This window comes from Zalophus californianus, chromosome 1 (genome assembly GCF_009762305.2).
Source record: "Zalophus californianus isolate mZalCal1 chromosome 1, mZalCal1.pri.v2, whole genome shotgun sequence".
Classification (NCBI taxonomy): Eukaryota; Metazoa; Chordata; class Mammalia; order Carnivora; family Otariidae; genus Zalophus; species Zalophus californianus.
Genome location: NC_045595.1, coordinates 169,449,692 through 169,475,157, shown reverse-complemented (window position 1 = coordinate 169,475,157; position 25,466 = coordinate 169,449,692). Strand labels below are relative to the sequence as shown.

At 39.3% G+C, this 25,466-nt stretch overlaps 1 protein-coding gene, 1 long non-coding RNA gene and 1 pseudogene across 11 annotated transcripts in view; 2 read left to right on the top strand and 1 right to left on the bottom strand.

Annotated features, from left to right (window-relative positions):
* The window catches only part of COL8A1 (collagen type VIII alpha 1 chain), a 163,456-nt gene that overhangs the window by 108,651 nt on the left and 29,339 nt on the right, over nt 1-25,466 (top strand). The window lies entirely within an intron of this gene.
* LOC113917618 lies at nt 1,849-15,851 on the bottom strand. Its single transcript, XR_003518301.1, has 3 exons — nt 15,726-15,851; nt 4,480-4,546; nt 1,849-1,904 (listed from the first exon to the last, which is right to left on the bottom strand). It is a non-coding gene; the product is annotated as an uncharacterized LOC113917618 (long non-coding RNA).
* On the top strand, nt 7,673-8,016 carry LOC113917617 (annotated as a pseudogene).

Below are 25,466 nucleotides of genomic sequence, written 5' to 3'. Positions count from 1 at the left end.
CAATAGTCCAAACTGGTCTTTGTCTCCTTGCCTCTACGCCATGCTCCTGCCCTCTGGTGCCTCCTAAGCTGAAATGACTAGAGCAGCACTGCCCAATATCGTAGCCATGAGTCACATGGCTTGAGCACTTGAAATGTGGCTAGTCCCAGTTGAGATGTATTGTGAGTGTAAGATACACATAGGATTTCTAAGACTTTCAATGAAAATACAAAGAACGTTAAGTATCTCAATACCTCTTATATCTATTGCACATAAAGATGATAATATTTTGGACATCTTGAGTTAAATAAAACATACTAAAACTAATCTCACCTGTTTCTTTTAATTTTTCTAATGTGGCTCCTAGAAAATGTGAAGTCATATATGTTTCTCTTAGTTTCTATTGTCTGAATAGCTCCCATTGTTTCTATTGGATAGAGCTGGACTAGAGGATTCCATTGTTCAGACTTTTCACAGTACTAGGCTAGTTTATGCATCTGTCTTGACGTGGCTGAGACAAATTTCCAAAGATTCTGTTACACATAGAGCAATGCGGATTCAGAGTTGCAATTTGGTCATTCTCATGTATCTTCCGCATGCAAGGGAAATGTCAGATGTCATTAGTTGATGCCTCAAATCGCTCATTCATTAAAAGGGGTCATGTTAATACTTGCTGAATGCTTGAAAGGCTTAGAGTACAAGGACCATGGAAAGAACTATAAATTATATTTATGACTCTGTAGCACACTTTATTTTAAAATATGTTCCCATTAAATATTATGAGTGAATGAGACGTTGGAATATTAGGTGATACAGGTAATGTAAAATAGCAATTATATATAAATTTATTATAAAATATGGCATATTTTATTCCCCCTACCAACTCTTTAAGATATTTTATATATAACCACTAAAGAAGGAGATTATTCCTGTTTTGAAAAATCTAACTGAAAGTCCTCAGGGAAAAAAATGGGTTCTTATTTAGGAGACTAATATATATATAGTAAAAAAAAAAAAAAAAAAAAGCCCAAATCACTGAAAGCTAACATCTACTTGGCATTTATTATGTGAACTCAGCACTATGCTGAGAGTTAGACCAAGATTATCTCATTTGGGGATTTGAAAATTAGCAGCAGAGAGCAGAAGCTAAGCTCTTAACCATTGCTGCCTCTTACTGCAATGCTATTAGAAATCACAAGGCAACCTATCACAAAAATATTAAAATATTTGGAATTTATTCTATTTTATCCATTTCAGCTCCACAAGTGTTTATCCAGCAAACACATTGGATCAGGAATAGCTCTAGACATTGAAGAAATATTGGGTAATAAGACCAGAGCTCTGCCCTCAAAGAGTAGAGAGTTAGTAGGCTTGTGAACATGTTTTTGAAAAATACATACTATCAAAGATTATATGAAGGAGAAGTTACACCTCACTTTCTAAAAGTTGCAACAAAAATTTTTGTTATTTTCTTTATGTTACAATATTTTTCTATATGTTATGACAGAAATCTTTATAACGCTGCTCCCAGTGTGTTGAAACTTGCCTGTTGTTTATAAAGCAAAGGTCTTATGTTAAAACACAAAACAAAACAAAAAAAAAACACAAAAACCCCAAAACAGTGTGGTATGAATTTCAGAGGTGTGCTTTCCTCTATATATTATACCCACGTGGAAGAAAGTGGGCTGAAATGATCTTGAATATTTTTTGGAAAAAGGAGAATGAAGGGGCGCCTGGGTGGCTCAGTTGTTAAGCGTCTGCCTTCGGCTCAGTTCATGATCCCAGGATCCTGGGATCGAGCCCCACATCGAGCCCTGCATCGAGCCCCACATCGAGCCCCGCATCGGGCTCCCTGCTCCACGGGAAGCCTGCTTCTCCCTCTCCCACTCCGCCTGTTTGTGTTCCCTCTCTCGCTGTGTCTCTCTCTGTCAAATAAATAAATAAACAAACAAACAAACAAATAAATAAATAAGGAGAATGAAAACAAACAGAAAGGGACTTAAGTCAAAATGGCACTGAAAATACGAAAACAGTAAAAACTACAGAGTTTTATAACTTTTTATACAATGATAGTAATATGCTGCCTTTGAAGGTAGAGCTTAAAAATTGTGCAAATTAGCTAATTATATGTTAATTTTTAAAAGAAGTTTTCAAAATATAATGTAGAACTTATTGCCAATTCCCTAATGTTCTTGCTTACCTAGAATAAAAGAAAAAGAAAATAACCAACTGTGGGTGGCAGAATCGTAGACATCTCTATGTCCTTAATTACGCTTTTCTATAACAGTTCCAGAATAAACATGCACTGCTTTTGTAATAAGTAAATAGAAAAACTTTTGTAATCAACTCCAAAAGTGCCTATAAATGAGAAAGGCAAAAATTGTTTGAGAGGAGTAAAATGCAAATTTTGTTTCTAATCACAAAGTTTAGAAATGATAATACATCTTATAGGTTCTCCTTTCAGGCATTATTGCCCTTCCTTTGATTCAAGATAAAGCACCCTGTGGACTATTCAAATTCTCTAGACAAGAAAGGTCAAAATTGAGTTAGGTTTTCAGGATTTTCTTGGAAAAGTGGTTTGCCCTCAGCTGTGGACACGTGTAAAGATTCAAGCTCTGAAGCTCTGAATTGTTACTGCAGCAATCAGAAAAGTTCAGCACCATGTAAAGTGCAACTCTTCCGCCTTGAAACCAGTTGGCCATCCATTATTTCCAAAGGCGTCGTCTACCTAAAACTGGCCTTGGTTCTTAGCCCCGGAGATGTGTAAAATGTCATGTGGGAACATATCATATAATCACATCTTTGAGCTAGATAGGGTCTTAGTGATCCTCAAAAGTTAAATGTAGAGTATTTTAGGCATCCCAATTAAAAATTCATGGAGAGGGGCGCCTGGGTGGCTCAGTTGGTTAGGCGACTGCCTTCGGCTCAGGTCATGATCCCGGAGTCCCGGGATCGAGTCCCGCATCGGGCTCCCAGCTCAGCGGGGAGCCTGCTTCTCCCTCTGACCTTCTCCCCTCTCATGCTGTTTCTCTCTCTCTCTCTCTCTCTCTCTCTCTCTCAAATAAATAAATAAAATCTTTAAAAAAAATTCATGGAGAAATATTTGGTTTGATAACTTCTTTTATGGAAAGAACACTAAATTTTTACTACAAAAAAACCCTCAGCAATGAGTTCTTTGGGCCATTTAATCATTAAAATCATAAATCCAAAGAAAGGAGCTTTCTAGATTATCTCATCCAACACCAATATTTTGCAGATGGGAAAGCTAAGGAGCAGAAAAAATTACTTTCTCAGGAAAAAAATGAAATCACTGAAAAGTATCCCAAAGACTCCAGGAATTTCTGGAAGCTTACCTAGGAAGAGCTAGGAATTCCAAATCCTACCAGAACTTTATAACTTGAGTTTTTAGTTTGGTTGTGGGTACTCCCGTGCAAGGAAGGAGAGATGCTAATATTGACTGATATCCATTTAATATGTGAAAAGCACATTCATAGAGAATGTTTACACAGTCTAAGCCAAAAATATAACCAAGCCAATGATTTCAGACCAGATCACTCAGTCATTACTTAGCTTCCTTTCTTCAGTGAGTCAAATCATTGACATGAGCTTTCTTTGCCACTTTTCAAACACAAATCATCTATTATCATAAAAACCTGGCTACTTCCACAGTTTCTGATAGACCAAAGAATAATGAGACATTCATTCCTTGAGTTAAAAAAAGAAAGGAATTCTTAATCTCAGGAAACAAACTGAGGGTTGCTGGAGTGGTGGGGGGTGGGAGGAATGGGGTAACTGGGTGATAGACACTGGGGAGGGTATGTGCTATGGTGAGCGCTGTGAATTGTGTAAGACTGTTGAATCACAGACCTGTACCTCTGAAACAAATAATACATTATATGTTAAAAAAAAAAAAAGATAGTAGGAAGGGAGAAATGAAGGGTGGGAAATCGGAGGGAGAGACAAACCATGAAAGACTATGGACTCTGAGAAACAAACTGAGAGTTCTAGAGGGGAGGGGGTGGGGGGATGGGTTAGCCTGGTGATGGGTATTAAAGAGGGCACGTACTGAATGGAGCACTGGGTGTTGTACGCAAGGAATGAATCATGGAACACTACATCAAAAACTAATGATGTAATGTATAGTGATTAACATAACATAATAAAAAAATAAAATAAAAAAGAAAGGCTGTCAAAATCCTCCTGATTTTAGGCACTTACGAAAAATACGTTTGGGGTGCCTGGGTGGCTCAGTTGTTAAACGTCTGACTTTGGCTCAGGTCACGATCACAGAGTCCTGGGATCAAGCCCCATATCCGGCTCCCTGCTCAGTAGGAAGCCTGCTTCTCCCTCTCCCGCTCCCCCTGCTTGTGTTCCCTCTCTCACTGTGTCTCTCTCTGTCAAATAAATAAATAAATCTTTTTTAAAAAAAGAAAAATATGCTTATAATAAAATTATATGTACTAAGAACATATTCCTCGTGCCTCAAAAATATATACTTACTATGCATTATGGAGATCGTTGTGGAACAAGTAAATATCAAGGCTCTTTTTCCATGTTCAATGTCTGTCTAAGAAATGGAAAATAGTAACACTTGATTTTAAGGAAAATAGAACAGTACATGTGTTTCTATTGTCATCTATGAAATAGGAATAAGAGTAGACACTCACAAAGTTGTTTAAGGATTAAATTAATAGTAGATGTAAAATGTTTAGTGCAACACTTGGTGCATAGTTAATATTCAATAAGTGTCAGCAATTAGTAGTAGTAGCAATGTCATTATTATTTATAATATGGTAATTCCTCCACATACACCCTACCCCACCATCAAACCAAACTCTTGTGATTCGCCACACTGTTTCATGACCCCACGCCTTGCACATGCTGAGCTCTCTTTTTGAATATCCCTTCCCTGCTTTTCCTGGTGAACTCCTACCCATCACCCCCTAAAGTTCGGCTCTGAAGCTTCCTCCTCTCACAGGTCTTCCCTAATGCCTTTGCCTGCCTTGGCCGCACTTACCTATTTCCCCGGGTATCCTGCATAAATGCCTCTCCTAACCACTGAGAATGTGACTTTTTTTACTTGATCCCCCTCACTTCCAACACAGACACACACTCTTCCAACACACACATGCGCACATCACACTTCATTTTTTTATCCCTGTAGAAATGTCAGTTGTAATGAGTGAATCCACTCCTGTATAAAAAGATAAAAGTTTGTTTTTCCTTCCTGAGTAGGAATCAGGCTAAAATATGTACTTGGTAGCCTTAGTTGTGAGGGGGAAATTGGGTGAGGGTGGGAAAAGCTGGAGGATACAACTTGGCAGCCCTGGGACCTGGCTCTGCCACAAGCCTAACCCTGTGGTCTTCAGTGAGTCATTTAACTTCTCCGGACTCAGTTGCTTTCTCAACAAAATGAGAGGGTTGTACAAAATATTCTCCGAGGATCCACCCAGTGCCAACATGTATATGATGCTGAACATTGCTTCATCTCAGTGGTTCTCTAACTTCCACAGACATCAGAATCATCAGCAGGGCTTGTTAAAACTGATTCCTGGTCAGCAGGTCTGGGATGGGGACCAAGTATTTACATGTTAACAAGTTCCCAGGTGATGCTGAAGCGATACATTTGAAGAACCACTGACTAATCTTAACACAGGATTCTGACCTTGTCCAAGAGCACTCCTGATACGCAATTTCACAAGGGATGGAGGCACAGAAACCCAGGCTTCTGTGAGGCTACCATCAGGAGGACTGGGAGCCACCAAGAGTGGCCACAGAAGGCAAACTTTGCTGACCAAAACAGTTCTGTTAAAGGCCCACCTTGTGGGGAAGAGGCAGCCTGGGTTCACAATGCTGTGAGGCACAGAAAATAGATTCCAAGGTTGGACCCATTTGCTAAAACCACTGCAGCTGAAGTTACAACGGATTACAGTTGCCATCTAGTGATGGCTTTGTATTACTGCATCTGGAGACGACAATGAAGTGCTTTCTTTTGGACACGGCTTCTTTTTTTTTACAAAACTATGTTCAAGATGACAACCCCTAAGAATAAGCTCTAATGTACTCTGGTATTGTCCACATTTGTATCTAGGTACTATAAAAATAAATATGTATATATCACTTACTATGTACCAGGCACTGCTCTGATACTTTATATATGTTCAGTTATACAGAGCAACCCAATGAGATAGATACAATTATTATCTGCATTTTCCCAGAAAGGAAATATAACCACAAGATACAAAAAAATTTAAGAACCTTGCCTGAGGCTGCCCAAGCAGTAAGCCGTATAGCTGGACAGTTACCAAAACAATTGTTACCTGTAAATAGTTATGAGGTCCCAGGTCAATGTCTGAAAAAACTCATAAAATACATACTGAAGCAATGAGTTTTTTTCTGATTCTTCCAAATGAAATCAATTCCTGTGGATAAAGACATGCTTCTACCTACACAAAAAGAGCAACAACTTGGAATCAACTTCCAACTTGTTATGCAGCCTTGGACAACTCGATTAACCTCTCTGGGCTCTACTTTCTTCATCTATAAAGTAGGGAAAAAATTAAAATGTAATTTACACTCTTTGGGAGTTCTTTCAAACCAGACTGAATTTTAGAGTTAGAGTTATCCAGGGTATGTGATCACAAGAGCAAATACAGAGAGGATGGGCAGTGACTGTATGGGTTTTTCTTAAATGGTCCTACGGGTGGGATAGAAGCCAGGACAGAAGACTTGATATTCTGGTCTATTGTCCAGAAATGCAGTAAATAATAACACTCATGGCATTTGCAGTGAAGTGAAGAGCTCACCCAGGGAGATTTATGTTTCGCTTGTCTTCCTGGATGCTGCACTTGGCCTGTGCACATGAACTCTGCGCTCCTGCCTATTTCGGCCTCCCAAGAGTCCTCACCAAAGGGCTCCTGCCTAAACCTCACATCTTTGCTGGTGGATTGAAGTTCAACGCCCCTCACTTCAGACTCTTTTATCAGAGATTTGCTTGGATTTAAAAACCTGGTCCTTGCTAATTCTTTTAGCTTCTTATCTAAGACTTCTGTTACTAAACTATTTCTTACCTCAATAAACCAAACACTAGAGAATGGTTACCAAAACAAAGCACTAGTGGTTTCTTTGTATTGTGTATTTATAATATGCTAAGATCTGCTGATATAAAGATTCTTGATAATGAAGGAAAATAAACATGTAGACAGAGCTATAGAAATAAAGGGTAATAATTAAAATATAGTAGAGTAAAATATTACTATCTCACTTTAATAGATTTTTTATGTCATTCCAAGTATTTGCATATAGTTAATCATCACAGCAAATTCAGAATTAAGCTAGATAAAGTTTACTATCAACGTTATTTGAGAAATTAAGGAAATTGAAGCACAGAAATTTTAAACAGCTTCAAAAAATAAGTGAATCACTGAAGGTCCATATATCTCAATTTTTAGGTCTCTGCTTGCCCCACAATTATAGTTTCTTTCAACAATAAAATCTTATACAAGATGACTACCGCCTGATACTTTGAATTAGAAAGAAGTTCCTTGTACAAATATGGTAGAAGTAAAAGATTAATTAGACCTTAAGCATAGTAAAAAGTATTAATTCGCTTCATCCCAGCTGAGGAGCAAAGAGCAGCTGGCGGCCACAGATCTCAGAGCCGCTTGGGGTTTTTAGAACCTCAGCTATAAAAATGGGCAGAATTTTCCTCAATCATATCGGTGGTACCTGTCTGTTTTCTTCTGCAAACTGTGATACAATCCTGACCAACTGCTCAGAGCTCATCTCCACTCGGTTCACAGGTGCCACTGGCAGAGCATTTCTTTTTAACAAGGTAGTTAACCTGCACTACAGTGAAGTTCAAGACTGGGTCATGCTCACTGGCCACCACATGGTTCGAGATGTGAGCTGCAAGAACTGCAATAGCAAACTGGGATGGATCTATGAGTTCGCCACTGAAGACAGCCAGCACTCTAAGGACGGCCGTGTGATCCTGGAACGGGCTTCGAGGAGCATGTACCATCTGATAACTCTTGAAGAAGAAGAGATAACTCCATCTTTTCCCAGGTCTCCTTCACTGAAAACAAAAATCTACTTACATACACTGTCATCTTAGCATCAGGGTCGGATTCATGAACTGCATAACAAGAGGTTGTGAGAATCTAAGAGGGAACCTTTTTTTCTTTCTTTCTTTTTTTTTACTTTTCAATTTTCCATCCAGCAGCAGTGTGTAAAGAGAATATTATGCAGATGCCGTTAATTTTTTTCCCTATGTTTACATCTTGAGGCAGAATAGTCTACCTGCAGCTACATGATGGGCTATGTGAGGGAAAAAAATCTGAGCTGTTAGAGTGAAAAAGTGTGTTTTATGTAAATTTTGAAAGGAAAATGTGTCAAGAGCATGATTTTTAAACTTATTTGGGCTTCATTTAAAAAAATGTTTTTTTATTTAAACCCACTTATTTCACTTGATTTGCTAGCTTCAGGGAAGAGACCCAAGTTTGTGACCAGCGCTAAAGGTTCAGTGTTAGTATGGCTTGTGCTGGTCGCTGTGCCATATTCTTGTTGGAGATGAACCATAGCACCGGAGCCCATCCTTCCTTGTCAGTCGTGACCCAAAGATGTCACCGTTCCTAGTTCTTTGTCACCACATAATTGGTGTTGACTGGAAACTTTTCCTGAAATGGGGCAGAACTGATTGGTTGTCTTTTCCATGTAACTTAAACATAGTAATATCAGTAAAGTAATAGTTGGGGGGAAAAAAGTATTAATTCACTAAACAAACATGTGTTGAAAATCTACTATGCATCTGGCACCATTTTAAGTTTAGGGGATTTAGCAGTGAATGAGATCAGAAATGACATTCCAGCTTCAGAGCTAACTATTCTATCTAGTTGAAGAGAACACAATAAACAAGAAAAAAATAAATATGTAATACTGTGTCTGGTAACGAAGAAAAACCATTACCATAGGAGTAGAGAGCACTGCTCTAAATCGAATGACCCAGGCAGACCTCTCTGAGATGACATTTGATCAGAGGTCTGAAGGAGGCCAGTTTGTGCAGAGACCTGAAAGGGAGTTCAAGCAGAGAGAGAAGCAAGTGGAAAGTCCCAGGGTTGGGAGCCAGCTGGGCTTGTTCCAGAATAGCAAGGAGACCACCGGCCAGAGCACAATGACTAACAAGATGGTGTCCAGGAGGAGGGCAGGGCCATAGTGTGCATGCCTTGCGGGCTGTGGAGGCAACTCAGAGTTCACAGAAATTCAGTAGGGAGGCATGGGATGGTTTTGACAGGGTCTGGTCTACATCTTTTAATCATCATTCTGATTTCTCTGGGCAGATTAGACCGGAGCAAAAGTGGAGGCAGGGACTCCAGTGAGGAGGTTATAACAATGGTCCAGGCAAAACATGATGGCACCTTAGTAATAGTGGCTCAGGATGCCTCTATATGGAGAGGTCCTAAAACTAGCTGATGCACTGGCTGTGTGAGAAAAGGACATCTCAAGAACATTTCCTAGGTATCTAAAGTAGTCCAATTCATAGAAGCAGAAATAGAATGGTGGTTGCCAGGGATTGGGGGGAAGAGGAAATGGAAAGTTGTTACCAAATGAGTATAAAGTGTCAGTTGTTCAAGATGAGTAAGTTCTAGAGAGCTATTGTATCATATTGTGCTTATTGTTAACCATATTGTACCTTAAAATAATTATTACCTTAAAATTATTTTTTAGGTATTTTTTATTATTTTACATTATTACCCTTAAAAAATTATTAAGAAGGTAGATCCATGTTTTCTGTTCTTACTACAATGAAGAAGAAGAAGAAGAAGAAGAAGAAGAAGAAGAAGAAAAAGAAAGAGAGAAAGAAAGAGAAAGAAAGAAAAGAAAGAAAGAAAGAAAGAAAGAAAGAAAGAAAGAAGAAAGAAAGAAAGAAGAAAGAAAGAAAAAGAAAAAAGTGATGTTGCTGTCCAAATAACATCAGACTATAAAAATTGCAATAACTCTGAGAAACAATTTTTTAGGGAAATAAAATCAGTTTTTCAACATTATCTTTTGTGAATCATGCAATGTCATTTAATCATAGCTTACCTCAAAACTTAAATTTGGAATGTTATTATGCATTTATCAAAATAAATATAAATTTGAAAAAGGGCTACATAAACTCTCAGAATTTTTGATGAAAAAAAAAAGAATGTCTCTTAAACTTTGAGCTTGAGCAACTAGATAAGTAGTAATATCATTTTCCAAAACAGGGAAGCCTGAGGTACAATGAGTTTTCCAAAACTTGTAGTCCTCTAACCCTCTAATTGTATTAGTTAATTTGATTTCAGAATTTTAAATTCAAGAATCTTTAAGCTACATTACCACTTTTTAAAGAATGAGCCATGTACAGCCACCGTGGTACCTGGCTACCACATAGAATCCCACTCTGAGAGAGAATTCTGAACTAGACAATCAGCCGGAGCCGGTGTGATGTTTCTAAATGTTCTTTTGTAAAATAGTTTCAAAGACCCACGACTAGAGAATTATAAAATCGTGCCTTCTGTTTACAACATGTTTATAAATATGAATAATGGAAGCAGAGCTCTCCAGGCTCTTAAGAAGTACAAGGTACAAATCCATGGTTCAGTTCAAAGGAATGTTAAATATCAGCCTGAGATTTATACTCTTGAGAAAGAAATGTTACAGTGGAATCAGGGAAGCAATGTGTTGGGTTTGTGAGTCAGCGGCTCTTTTGTGGGAGGCACCGTCTTGAACTGGGTCAGGCAGCTATATGGTACTGAGATGGGCCTCAAAGGTTTGGGGACAATGCCATCATATCATCCGTGCCTGATTGATAAGAGCAAGAAAACACTTTTGGAGTACAAAGACTTAGCCAAAATCACCAGTAAATGTGGGATAGAGCCAAAATTGAGTAAACAGTAGTTGTTAAATGGACACAGAAATTACTGGATTCATATGCAGAGAAAACCAAAGGGACACCGAATTCCAAGGAAATTGGGACTGCAGTTCCTTTGCCAGGTCCCCACTTATACAGAGAAGGGCTCCTTTCAACATTTTTACCTGTCTCATGGATACTAACTAGCTATGATCATTTTTGTAGAAGAAAAAGAAATGAAATTTAGTGGTGTATAAACTGTATAAAGACAAGGGCCTTTCCGTCTTCTTTAGTGTTGTGTCCCCAGCAATTAGAACTGTCCTTGGCACACACTGGGCCCTGAGCAAATCTTCACTGAATGAATAAAAATGTAAAAGCTGGAATAAATGATTAAATCTAAGGAAGGAAATATTAGAATGACATATACATTTCTAAAAGGTCTTAGATGCAAAGGTCTCAAAGAATATTTGATATAAGGACAGATTCATGCTCATCTACTCAAGGCTGAGTGCTAGCAGCCTCTTACATCCAGATTGGATCCCAGGCCAGCTTAGCTGTAAGTGAGGCTTCCAATATTTTCCTAAAGAGACCTTGTGTAAAGGCCTCTTTACACATTCTTTTTATTTGTGTAAAAAAACAAAGCCATGTTTTCGCATGAAACCTAATCAAAATGACAAGAGAAAAGTGTCTGAGGGAGCAGTCCTGGGCTAATATACTCTTTCCCTCTGGTGTCACAGCTGAGTTCTCATTGCCCTGCATATTTATATCATTCACTGATATTGACTGAGCTTTAGTGGAGCTTTATCTTTCACTGGTTTTTATGAGGTCTACATTTCCCACCCATTTTCCATACTCTTTGGTGAGGGGGATTACCAACCTGAAGAGTTAAACAAGAAAACTGAATAATTGTTGGGCTGCAGTCCCTGAACTTGGTTTTTGTTTTTGTTTTTCTGTTTTTGTTTTACCACCCTCTCAACTCTAAGATTCTCAGATCCGTGTCTAAGACTCAAATTTGCCTTAAGTTTACATCAGTTTATTCACCCTTACCACTTCTGACCTCATCTTCAGGGGCAGCTTTCTTCCATTTTCATCATTCTATCTGGCTGTAGCTGTTGAGTAGCTATGGATGGAAACGAGTAAAGGAAGAAAAATAAGAACTTAAAAAGGAACTAAGTGGGATAAATCCGTTCCCAGACCAAGGCTTCTTCAGAAAAATATTGGAAGCCTCACTTACAGCTAAGCTGGCCTGGGATCCAATCTGGATATGAGAGGCTGGTAGCCCTCAGCCTTGAGTAGATGAGCATGAATCTGTCCTTATATCAAATATTCTTTGAGACCTTTGCATCTAAGACCTTTTAGAAATGTATATGTCATTCTAAAGTAAGAAAATGAATAGGATACATTCTAGTAGGAAGCCAAGGAAAGATAATAAATTTTTCCCATCTCCCTTTTTGATAACATTACACTTTAAAAATAGGTACAGGGAGGAGCCCACAGGAGGAATTTCAGTTAGGCAAATTTACTTACAAGTAGAATTTCTTCCAGGATACAAGAGCCTTTGGCAAACATTGGTTGGCACATTCTTCCTAAAAGGTAAAAGCCATTTTTTTTGGCAGGTTTTAAATGACACTTAAGAGTGTCAGGCAAACCTTCCAAACCATAGCCAAAAAGCAGATTTATCCAAAACACACAACATCCTCAGCCAGCTCAAGATCAACAAAAAAGTTAGGCCTAACCATTACAGAATGTTAATTGTGAAACATAATTCCATGACATTTATGGCTCCATAAACTGGGCAAAACTACACTTGAGTACTAAGAGGTACTCCTTGCAGTGAGACGATTACTCATACTTGATGCTATAACATGTGCTATATTAAAGAGAACCACAAATTGGTCACAGTCTATGCATTAGGACATGATTCTCTACTTTTAACGGACCTAAGAATCAACTGGAGCAAGCTTGTAGAAAATGTGGATTTCTGGTCCAGTCCCTACGCCTATCTAGGTAGATTCTGTTGGGGAGAGGACTGGAAAAAAGGAAGACCAGTGAGTAAGAGGCAGATGGTCTGTAAACCAGACATTGATTGAGAATCACTGCACCAGAGTTTGAAGTGAACACCCTAAAGTTGGGACAGTCTCCATGCAACTCTTAATTCCTTGCACCTAGCCCTGACACTGGCACCTGGAGGATACTCAATGAATGTTTAATGAATGAAAAGCAGTTAGCATTTATGGATGCCAGGCACTCTTCTAAGCATTCCACACATATTAACTAATTTAATCCTCACAATAAGGGACTATTACTAGCCTTGACACTTGCTAGGCACTCTGCCTGCACGCTGTCCAGTGTCACATGGCTGGTTCCTTTGTTACATTCAAATGCCACCTCCTCAGAAGACCCTCCCCTTGCCCCTGACTACCTATCTAAAGTTGCATCAATCCCACTTCCATCCAATCACAAGATCCTGTTCCTTTTCTCTAAGCCCTTGCCCCTACCTAAAATTATCTGGTTGGCTTATTGTCTGAATAATAAGCCCTCCACTGAAATGCAAGCACCATGAAAACAAGAATCATGCAGGTCTTATTTGCCACTCTCTCTCTAATGCCTAATTCATGGTAGACACCAAAGAAATGATATAATAAATGCAAAACAAAGGAATTGTGTTTGCCATGTAATTCCTTAGTTCTCTCAGAGCTTCCAAATTTTATTTTAAGTGTAAAAAAGCAAAAGAAAGACTTCTAACCCCCAAATGTCCTCAAAATAATTCCCTAATCTCCCTTGTCCCAAGGCAGAGCATGGACATGGACATGAGGAAGAGTAAAAACTAAGTAAGTGAAAGTGGAAAGTTCGGATAGATTTCTCACTGTATGGCTTCAATATTTTGTTTGAAAAGAACTTTTAGGACATCAGGGACCCCCACGGTCAAACATAAGTAGAAAATACATTCTAAGATCAATTTAGATTAACCTGTTTTTATTAACCACACATTGACTCTGCTTTCCTAGTTCAGAAAGCTATATCTGCCTGACACGAAAAGAGCTCGTTAAATCAGTGAAACTCAAGCCAATTACCTCAATAGTAAAAAGAATGGATATACCAATTCACTCCAAATAGCAAATGTGTCAGAATCATTGATTTTACCCTGTGCCAGCAAAATCAAAATCAGGAACTGACTGTAGACTAAGGAGAAAGGAAGAAACTCATTTTAAATGGGTTTCTCATACAGTATGACTCAAAACCATAGTTCCTTTGAAAGCAGTCACCTGCTAGTTGACCTCATATCAATGCTAGCCAAGCCTGTGCAGGATTCTGACCGTGGATGATCAAAATGATCTCCTCTTCATGTATGGTGTGGGTCTCAGGCAAACAAGAGCTAGGGCTGAGGGATTGCTGCTGAATGAAGCTTTTTGTTCCAAGTAATTTTTACCACTTCTACTAAAATGCCAGAGAGTGAATGTTGTCGCTGATGTTGTTGGATAGAACATACTCAAAAGCAACTAGAAACTTAAAAAAAAAAAGTTTTCCTTTTTTTGTTGTTGTTTTGGGAATATCTTTTTGTTATGATCACGCAGGGAGTTAGCCAGACCTGGATTGGTTTCATTAGTCATCTTAGAAAATGTGGATAGGTCTTGGGAAAATCTTTGGATTTCTGAGGAACTGTTGATCCCAAATCACATTTATTTCGGTCAGTCATTGGGGCTTAGTATGAAACTTGGAAGTACCAAAGTAGACGCAGGAAGGGGGTGGAGGAAGCAACGGGACCAAGAGTGAGGTCTGTTCTTACTACAGGAAGGTGAAGATCCTTTACAAAGACTTCACCTAAGACAAATTTTGCAGCCACTGCCCTCTCCCCCATAATCGAGAAAGATTTAATCAGAATATTTTAAGAGGTAGAGAGGAATTTATTTTCACTCTAAAAATATCTAAGTGCAACGATAAAGCAAAGATAATTTCTATGTTCACTACCCAAGCCCTCAAAACCATCTGGGTTAACTCAAAGCCAGGTTTAGCACGTTTTGCTTTCCATTTTGTGAGCAAAACATGATTTGGATTACAAATTTCTCTGAGGTTCATGCATATAGCTGAGAGATGCTGTCATTTCCTTATCAGAAGCAATAGGAGAAATTCCAAATATGAGGAGTCACAGAGATTTATTGCCTCAATTCCCAGCCTGACACTTGGCTCAGCACAAAGGGTAAGCAGCCAAAAAGAAGTCCTTTGCTAAGGTACAAAAGGAACTGGCTGCTTGTGAAGTCCAGACTTGGGAGTGACACAAAAGGGGTTGGGGTTTTTACACAGCCAGCAAGACCTAGTCTGTTTGAAGTCGGATCAATTGATTTCTTGAACATTTCAAATAAGCAAAATTCTGCAGGAAATGGAAGCCAGATGCATTTTTAACTCAGGAGGTCCTTGGAGGACAGGCAGAAAATAATCAAACAGCATCCTCTCGTTTCATTTTGGCCCTCCTCCTAGACTTCCTCCCCGCACTATACGTCCTACATGATGTAGAGACAATGAATGAGTAAACCTGGGGAGGGGTATGAGCAGACATTTACTTTCTAGATCATTTAAATTTACTTAAATAATAATTTTAAATTTATTCACATGTTGATTTTATTAGATTAAAAAAGGAACAGTACGTGTTCGATATAAATGTATACCAATTTTAAAACACTATGCTATTTGGAAGAGGATCTGAAACATTTTAGGAAGCATCTGTTGGTGAAGCACGCACGTGCTGGCAACTCTCACAATAACCCCCCATGAGCTTATTAGCATCATGGTGCACACAAAGAAACAGACTCACTGGGATAAAGGGATTTGCCAGAGGCTACGATGATTATAAGCTGAGAGGCTGAGATGGACTTACCAAAGGAGTCCCCAGCTGATCCTCAGGACTGAAATCCACATGGAAAGAATCTGATTTTTAAGACTAGGTTTCTTCTACACTAGCAATTGCTGTTTCCCACCTCCTAGGGCATGAGACAGGAATAAATCGGCCACTGGTGTTGAAGTTGGAATTACCAGGTCAGGAGTCGTTGGCAGCTGTGTGCATGCCAGGAACACCACCATGCCAAGTAGGCACGCGCAACTCTCCCCCAGGAACTCGAAGGGGAGAAGGAAGGGGTACTCTCCTCTCACCAACAAGCTTTGGCTTCAGACACTTAGAGAAAATATAAGAACCATGAAAAGAAGAAAACAGACTCACCCTGCCACGCCTAGCTGCTACCTTGTTAACACCTTGTTCTTCGTACTTGTGACTTTCACAGAAGATGAAATATTTCTTTCCTCTTAACTTCATATATGCTGTCCAGAAGCCCCCAGGTTTCCTGGAACTTTTGTTAAGATTCCAGCTAGTCCAGCAATAATTTTCAGACACCAAGCTTTGGCTGACAGAGAACAGATACAAGCAATGTCTGAGGATTTTCCTTCTGCTTTCTTCTACTTTTTCTTCCAATGAAACTGTCCCATTATTGGCTTTGATTTATTCATTATGATCATACTTTCCTTTCCAGAAATCTTATTTGAGAGACAAAGAAAGAATAAAAATAGTCATGGATGGTCATCCGTGGTATTTTGTTAGTTCTTCTCGGCTCTTGCTTTTGAACTGTCCGCTGTGTCTTGGCCACTTCTGTGTCAATAAAGAAAATCATGGACATGGGACTTTTTTGTGTTATCTATGTTAATTAGGTCCACCCCTAATATTTGTGATGCTTTGGGCAAAACTACAAATGGAGGCCCACATACTATACATTTAAATCTTTAAAAGTTATGAATCAAGCCAACTGTTTAAATAGTTTATGTTCTATCCCTCCACCTTGGCAAATATACATTCGTAGCAACATGAAAGGCCATGTTCAAATTTAGAATTCTCTGACTCCTTGAACTGCTACACCAGAATGCAGAGGCTGAGAGAGATCAGCCTACCCTTGGTTCATTTGTTCCCAACTCCAGCTTGGTCATAGACTATGAACCATAGACCATGCAGGTTTCACAACCACGCTTGTGAACTATCCCTAACAAACAGCTACTCCCCAGCCTCATGTTGGACCCAGAGGTCGCATACTGCAGAAGGACAGTTCATCTCTGGAGGGTGAACCCTGAGAAAAAGCCTCTGTAGTCACTGGAAAGAGCTCAAGATCTTTTGGGTACAGAATTCTAAGGTCTTGCATATCCAGAGCAGGGTCTAGAAGAGTGTGGGCTCTAGACAGCACAATCCCTTGGCTCCTCACTCATGGCAGTTGGAAGAGGCACAGTTTCAGGAAGTTCCGGGCAGAGGCTCCTGTTGACCCTATCTGGGTGGTACTTGGAGTTAATATCCCCTTGTTGTAATGGCTAAGTGAAAATTAACCTTATTGACTGGACACTTTTCATCCATAGCTTCCAAGTAAGAGTGAAAGGCCTCTCAGAAGATTTAGAACTAGAAGCTCAAGATCCATACTTTCACATAAGGCAAGGCATCTGTACCTCAGTATCACCAAGGATTATGCAATTTGCTCTTTGAATTACAAGTACAGGCATCTGATTTCCTGCTCCAGTTTCCATGGTCCAAGGCCAACGAAGAAACAGAATCTGTTAAATATTTGAAAGGCGACATCATTAACAGTGAATTATTATCTAACATGGAAATAACTTCAATTAAGAAGAAGGAGTACACACATATATTTCGTTGTCATACATTTCTTTAGAAGATGAAACAAGGAGGAATCAGAGAAATGTACTCTGGGAGATGAGAGGGAGGGAGGGATGGGTTCCTTGGGTTTATATTTCTTCCAAGTGAGGTAGGCTGTGCTTCTCCCCGCCCATCTAATCCCCTGGACCTGCTCTTACCTCTATCAGTGAGGATAGCAACAAAACTTAGCTAATATTTACATCCCACTTACTCTGTGCTGGACATCATTATAAGCACCTTACCTGTTTTACTTATTTAATTTGCACAAAAGCCCTATGAGATAAGTATTTTTATTGCTATTCTCACTTTTAGAAGAGGAAATTGAGGCATAAGAAGATTTAAAAAAAAAACAAACAAACAAACCTTGCCTAAGGTCCTGTAGGAAGTTCAGAGCTGAGATTTGAACACAAGAGGACCCCTAGAGTCTGTGCACTCAGCCACATGTTCTACTACTTCTTGAGATGGTCAACCACCCAGGCACTGGCCAACTCAGCCACTAGTCACCCTCCACTCTGCCCTGCTTCTCCAAATAAATGTGCATTTGCCCCCAGTAGCTGGAGGTTTGACCTGGAAGATCAGTTATCTCTTTGGCTCACCTGGAACTTTCCCTTTCCTGTGGGATAAGGACAGCTTCCCTCTTGTAAGGCCCAATGGCCCTCACCCACCAGGGGCCACAGAAATCGTAACAGCCCCCAATTCTCTCAACATCTAACTGGACTTTTTTTAAGATTTTATTTTTTAGGGGGGGTGGGGAGGGGCAGAGAGAGAGGGAGAGAGACACCCAAGCAAACTCCACACTGAGTACAGAGCTTGACAGGGGGCTCAATCTCACAACCCTGAGATCACGACCTGAGCAGAAACCAAGAGTCAGATGTTTAACCAACTGCACCCAAGTACCCCCTAACTGGACTTTTCTAAGAGGAACTTTGTAGATGAGAATTTACTTATTCTCTTGTCTTTAAGTTCCCCAAAAGATTAGGGGTTGTGTCTTATTTTTCTTTATCTCCTGTTCTTATTAGAATTCTTTATATGCAAGAGGTGTTCAGAAATGTTTACATGAATGAGGTTTACTGTATTCTTCAATAACCCTGAATTTTAATCTGGTAAGTCAGTGACTATAAAGAGCAGAAAAATTCCAAATTCAGGGAGCCTGTGTGGCTCAGTTGGTTAAGCATCCAACTCTTGATTTTGGCTCAGGTCATGATCTTAGGGTAGTGGGATGAAGCCCCGTGTCAGGCTCTATGCTGGGCGTGGAGCCTGCTTAAGATTCTCTTTCTCCATCTCCCTCTCCTCTTCCCCATCATCCTAAAAAAAATAAATAAATAAAAGTCCTAATTCAATCATTGCAGGAGGGCATGAATATGGAAAGTGTATATATATTATATATATATATATATATACACATACATATATACACACACACACACACACACACACACACACACACACACACACACACACACATATATATGCATGCCAGAGTCTGTTCTATATTTGAAATTCCTGTTCAGAGAGGTGATATGGTGTAGTAAAGTGCCTAGACCCTGGAGGCAACCTCCCTGAGTTCAAATTCCAATCTTGCTACTTACTGACTATGCGACTGGTGATACGCAGTTTAAACTCAATGAGTGTCAGTTTCTTCATGGGTAAATAGGAATGATTATGATAACAGTCTCCATTTCAGGGGAATTTTTCTGAAGATTATATAAGTTAACACAAGGTGATTAAATGAATTAATCAATATAATGTGCTTTCAGTATTGCTTGGCAAATAGGAAGTTCTCCATGAATGCTAGCTGTCATACCAAGCCATCCCATAACTTAAACACAAAAATGGTATCTTTTAGCACATAAAATAGTTGTAGGGATTAATAAAGTAGTTAACCGTATTTTCTCTTTATGGTTATTAGAGAACAGTTATTATTAACAATAGTTAACAGGATACAACCAGGAATAACAGAATATAATACCTGCTGCATTAGCCACCAAGTGTAGGCATTGTAATAAGTTATGTTATGAAAATATGGCTCACAGAGACATGATCTTGGCTATCACAGAATCAGCTGATTCCCTATCCTCTCTCTTCTGAGCAGGCCTCACCTTCCTGAGATTATAAGAAACAGGGATGGGGACACCTAGGTGGCTCAGACAGTTAAGCGTCTGCCTTCAGCTCAGGTCATGATCTCAGGGTCCTGGGATGGAGCCTGGCATCCTGCTCCGTGCTCAGCGGGAACCTGCTTCTCCCTCTCCCTCTCCCTCTGCCGCACCCCCGCCCCCAGCTCATTCACGTGTGCGCTCTCTCGCTCTCTCTCAAATAAATAAAATCTTAAAAAAAAAAAAAAAAGAGGAAGCAGTGACATCAATCTTAGCTGTAGTCAGCTATAATTGCTCCAACTCACACCAATGAACACCAAGGGGATAAACACCATTCCCAGACCAATGTCCCATCCATTCAGCAAGGATATCTCGTGGGACAGTTAACGCAATGGGAACCCACAAGCATGTACTTTTTTTGTTTACATTTTCTACAATGAAGCCAGATAGCATTACAGCAGGACAGCAATATCCAAGATGTTCCAAAGCATACACACCAGTTTAAATCCCTTTTTAGCCCAAATTCCTTCCCTCGTTATCTTAACCTTCGCTGTACAAATTCTTCCCAAACTCCTCCGGAGAGCATTCTTCAAGGTGAAGCTTGGAGAATTTATTGTACTACACCTACTTATTGTTTACTTCGTTGGCATGTGGTTTTCTCATTATAATATCATTAGCATAAGTCAGGGGATTCTTGCTGACAAGATAGCCAGAGTAATGTTCAGTTGGTCCTTTAAATCCTTTTGGTCATATCCATGTTCTTGGGTTCCAGGCTAAGAATGTTAACATTTCATAGCTTCCTCCTATTTCTTCTATATATTTCTCCATATAGTCTCATTGGTCTATTACTGGTTTTCCTAAATTATTAACATTTCATTTTATTTTACTAGGTATCCTCAATAGCTTTCTCTTCTCCAACACAACAGATTTCTCTTCTGATGCCTACTCAAAAGCATGAAGATTAAATTTTTCTTTCAGGAGAGTATTCCAAACATCCTTCAATGCAAGCATTTATATATAGATGCTAGTTCAGCAAACCCAGATCAGATTATTTCTTTTAAAGATGGTTTTGTTTATGAATTAACCTAAGGTACCAGAATTTGTTGGTAAAAGATACATTAATATCCTATTGGTTCCTGGAACTATAGTCATAGTAAGAATGTAGAGCTACATAAAGTTTATTATAGTAGCTGCCCTTTATTGAGTTTCCGCTAGTTGTCAGGTAACTATCAGATATTTGTTATCAAATAATATCCCAACAAAAATGATTATTCCCATTTTCTAGGCTAGGAAATGGAGGTTCCAAAGGTTACACACTTTGTAAATGGCAGAGCCAGGATCCAAATCTGGGTGTCCCAGACCCCTCAGCCCACAGACTGTCTCTACTTTGCAGGCTTCTTATCAGCACTTTTTCCCCAATCACTGCAACACACTTGGGAAGGAAGAACTGAAAACCCAAAGAGTTCAACCCCTCTGTGCATTCAAGGCTGGGAAGCAAAAGATCACTAGAATTAACCTAGAAATGAAAACTAAACTTTTTATATTCCTGGTTCATTGTATAATCCTTCAACAATATTTCATTTTCCTCTAGTGTTTTTCTTGAGAAAGATAATAAATCTCAAGGGAAAATGTGGTGTTATTAAAATTAATACTCACCATAATAATTGGATTCGACTTTTGGAAACCAGTGCTACTAATGGTTAAAGATGATGTCCTCTAGGAGAGGAAAACCCTCTTGCAGCATTGCATTGCACATTTGTGCAAAGCATTAACTGCTTTGGCTCTTTCAAATATTTTTGTGTGTATGCACTAGTTTAACAGTAAGCGTAGTACCACGAAGCCCTTAAAGAGATGGTGTGTCCTCCAAGCCTAAAACAATCTATGATCCATCTTTTTCCTGTGCGTTTTATCCCATAGCTGAGAATGTGACACTGTGTATGATACAACCCCATTTCCCTTAGAAATGTTTTTCTCTGATGATTTGGAATCTTACCTATTTTGCTATAGTTTATTAATCCTGGAGTTGGTCAGACACAAGGTTTTCATTTAATATTTAACTTTGGCACAGAGACATAGTAGTCAAGTTTCTCCAGCCCAAAACTTGGAAAAGAGCTAAGGAAAAGTAGCCAGGAGAACTCTACAACAATATTTTTTAAACCTTCATATGTCCAGATTTAAAAATACATACATTTATCTTTTCTTCAGGAACAGCAATAACTCTGAACTGACAAGATTTTTAATAATTCTGTTGGTAACAGCTGGTAGACACAACATGTTTTTCTGAAAAGGAAGGAAGGAAGGAAGGAAGGAAGGAAGGAACCTCAAATACCTCTCATTTACCCATGATGACCTGGCTCAGTCCTGGAGAGGATTAGCAGCATTCCTTTCATAAAGTCACATTTCATTAGGATGAGTGTTTTGCTCCAACCCAGCTGTATTGCAGCCCATCATCTCTGTTTCAGTTGATTATCAAAAAGCAGATCGACACATAATGCCTTCTGCCACTGGGCCCCTAAATCATGATGTGTGAAGTATGGAAGTACATGATCTTTCAAAAGCCAAAGAAGATGTCCCAAAATAAAGGAGTGAAAAGTAAAGATAATACTAATGATAATCATAAGATGTATTTCTCAGAATTAGTGAGCATGAGAAACCAACACTACAAGAATGATTTAATTTCTAGGACCCGTGAAAAGAATATTGTTGCATTCTCCTTTTGAACGTGTTGTAAGGAGATAGTCACAAACTGTAAAATGCAGTGAAACTCATCAGCACATAACTAAAATTTGGTTGAGATTGGCGCATAATTAATCTCATTTCAAATGAGATAAGCCATTACAAATAGTTGAAAAATTTTACTTTTTTCAAACTAAAAATTAAGTGATTGGTAACATGAAGGTAAATTAATTGAGTTGTAAGAGCGCACTTGAAATTCCTTTAAGCCAAAAAGATCCTATAGTCCTAGATATGGGGACTCCACAAACCCAAACTCTAGAAAATCTAACCTCCAAAAGATTCTACTTTCCTTTTCTCCTTTTTCTATGTAATTGTCCCCACAATCAAGCATCAAAACACCTGGGCTGATTCTAGCTATTCCTGAATGACCACATACGACTCACTGCTTGTAATCTGCTGATGGCAGAGGGGGACCTTCAGGTGGTTATGAGCAATTGCTCACCAAGGGCTGACATTAATGATCACTAGCTACCAGGTTCTGTTCAGAGCACTGTATATAGAAAAATCTCACGTACTCCCTCACAACACCCAAGTGTCATATGCAGAGAGATAAATAACTTGCACAAGGTCACACAGACCATGAGCGGCAGAGGCAGTATTAAATTCCATACAGGTAATTGCCCTGCTATGCTGTGTCTCACACCATCCTGCCAGTCAGCCTACCAATAAAGTTAGACTTCCCAATAAACTGCCTTCTGAATACCTGGTAGTGTAGACCCAGCGTAGTGCAGTCCCCAGACCACAGCCCTTACCTTTCTCATGACCCTGAGCCTCTTACTCCACCCAGGTGTTCCCCCTGTGGGGCTGCACCTTCAGAAATTTTCCATCTGCCCAGCCCCTCCATTCCTATCCATAGCTTCTCATGGGAAATGACTTCCACCTGAGAATAAGTAAAAGTTAATCTTATCAAAATTCTTAACACTAAGGTGTGGATGACTTAGGAGGATAACTCTATCAGAGAGTATTTGCATTTCAGAAAAGAGTTTCATTAACCCAAATGAACGGGGGGGGGGGGGGGGAGAGTCTGTTATTTGGTGGTTTTATGGTGTCTATGGCATAAAGAGCACAGCATTTGGAGTCAGAAAGAAGTTGAAGTCTTAGTTCTGCCAATATCAGCTATGTAAAGTTAGGCAAGTAAATCAATCTTCTGAATCTTTGGTTTCTTATCCACTTAAAAAAAAGGGCAATAACTCTTTACAGTAGTTTTATAACAATTAAATCAGATGCTGTTATGTCTAGCACCTAACATACTATCTAGTACATGGTAGGCATTTAATCAATGTCAGTCCTTATGCTCTTCTCCTAGCACTTTCCAGAACACTAGAACTATGAGGCTAACCTTTGCCATAGACCATCATCTTTTTACAGGGGAAACCAGACTGACAAGGCTTCTTGTTGTTGGTAGGGGCAGACATTCTGCTGTCTGTCTTGTTGGCAGCCTGCCCTCCATTCATGCACTTGCTGGGAAAGGAAAATGAGTCAGCAGGGACTTTGAAAGACTGGTGAAACTACAGCTTTGTTAGAGACCAGTGTTCATGATGTTGGCAGTGTGTTGGATTATATGCCAACAGGGCATAACCTGTTTTTTAAAGAGATTCATCAGCATTGCCTACAAACTTGGCCATTCACTCAACAACATGTATTCACCAACGACTGTGTGCTAAACCCTCGGGAACACAGAAATAAAAGTGGTCAATGAACTGCCATGTGCTACCTGATAGCAGAGGTCACAACAAAAAAGAGAATGGAGAAGAAGGCCTCCTCTCTAGAGGTGAGCACATGCAGGTGCACACACTCACAAGACAGAGTCATACTCAGAGAACATGGATTACCATCCATGGGGTCATCCATTCATTTATTCATTCTCCAAGCTTTTATTAAGTACATGGTATGTGCCAGCACCTGCGGAGACACCACAGGGAACAAGATAGGCCAGGTCCCTTCTCTGACAGAGTTTACAGTCATGGCAAGGGAGATAAACAATGAATAAATTTCTCCTAAGCATTTGCTCTGTGTGGAAAGCAGTGTTTCCAGCTTTTCCGGCCGTATTTGTAGTGATGGAAACAAACAACCCAAACATAACAGTGATCTTAGGATATTTTTTAACTTAGTTGGACTGCCTTCCTGAAGCACTGACGGCACGGATTCTTCAAGTAGCTTTAATCCAGAGTAGTCCTAACGGGTGAAGCCACTGGAGATAGGCCATCAGATTTGAATCCTGCTGTGCTACCTACTAGCTGCGTGACAGTCTCAAGCAAGTTATTTAAATTCTTTGGGTCCTCATTTTCTTGTCTATAAAATGAATATAATAACATCTGCCTCCCAGAGCTGTCCGGGTTGTATTAAATGACATCATCTGTGTAAAGCACTTAACACAGTGTCTGGTCCTTGTATACACTTATTCAAAGTTTGTTACTTTTGATATTGTTAATATTAATAGAATCAAACACTGTTTAAAACATTCTAAGCCCTCATGGAATATGTGTTCAATGAATTAATAATAACAAGAATTCAATTGACACCTGGTAGTGCCAGGGTCAGGGGCAAAAGATAATACCTGGTTCCCATGTCCCAGTGAGCAAGTTATTCCAGATGTTGAGGGCAGTGGTAGACAAGAGTGAGTCAAACCCTCCTTTGACAAGATTCTGCTGCACTTTACGTGATGCTTCTGCTCTCATTGTTCTCTACACCTACATGTTTCATGAATCCTACAGGACACGAAATAAATGAAAATCCAGGCTATTAAATAGTAATTACTATTCACAAAAGATATTTCCTTGAGGATCTTTACTTTAAAAGTAACTTTTTTTTACTTTTTTTTTCAGCTCAGTAGTGTTAAGTGTGTTCACATTGCTGTGCAACAGATCTCCAGAAATCTTCCATCTTGCAAAATAAACTCTATACCCATTGAAGAACAGCTCCCCATTCTCCCCTCCCCTGTGACTTTGACTACTTTAGGTACTTCATATAAGTGGAGTCATAAAGTAACTTTGTAGAAATTTGAGCTCTTTGAAGGAAAAGCCTCACATAAATTGTAAGACATATTTATATTTTATGTGTTTAATACAAAAGATCATTTAACAGATGCTGGAAATACCCATTTCCATAT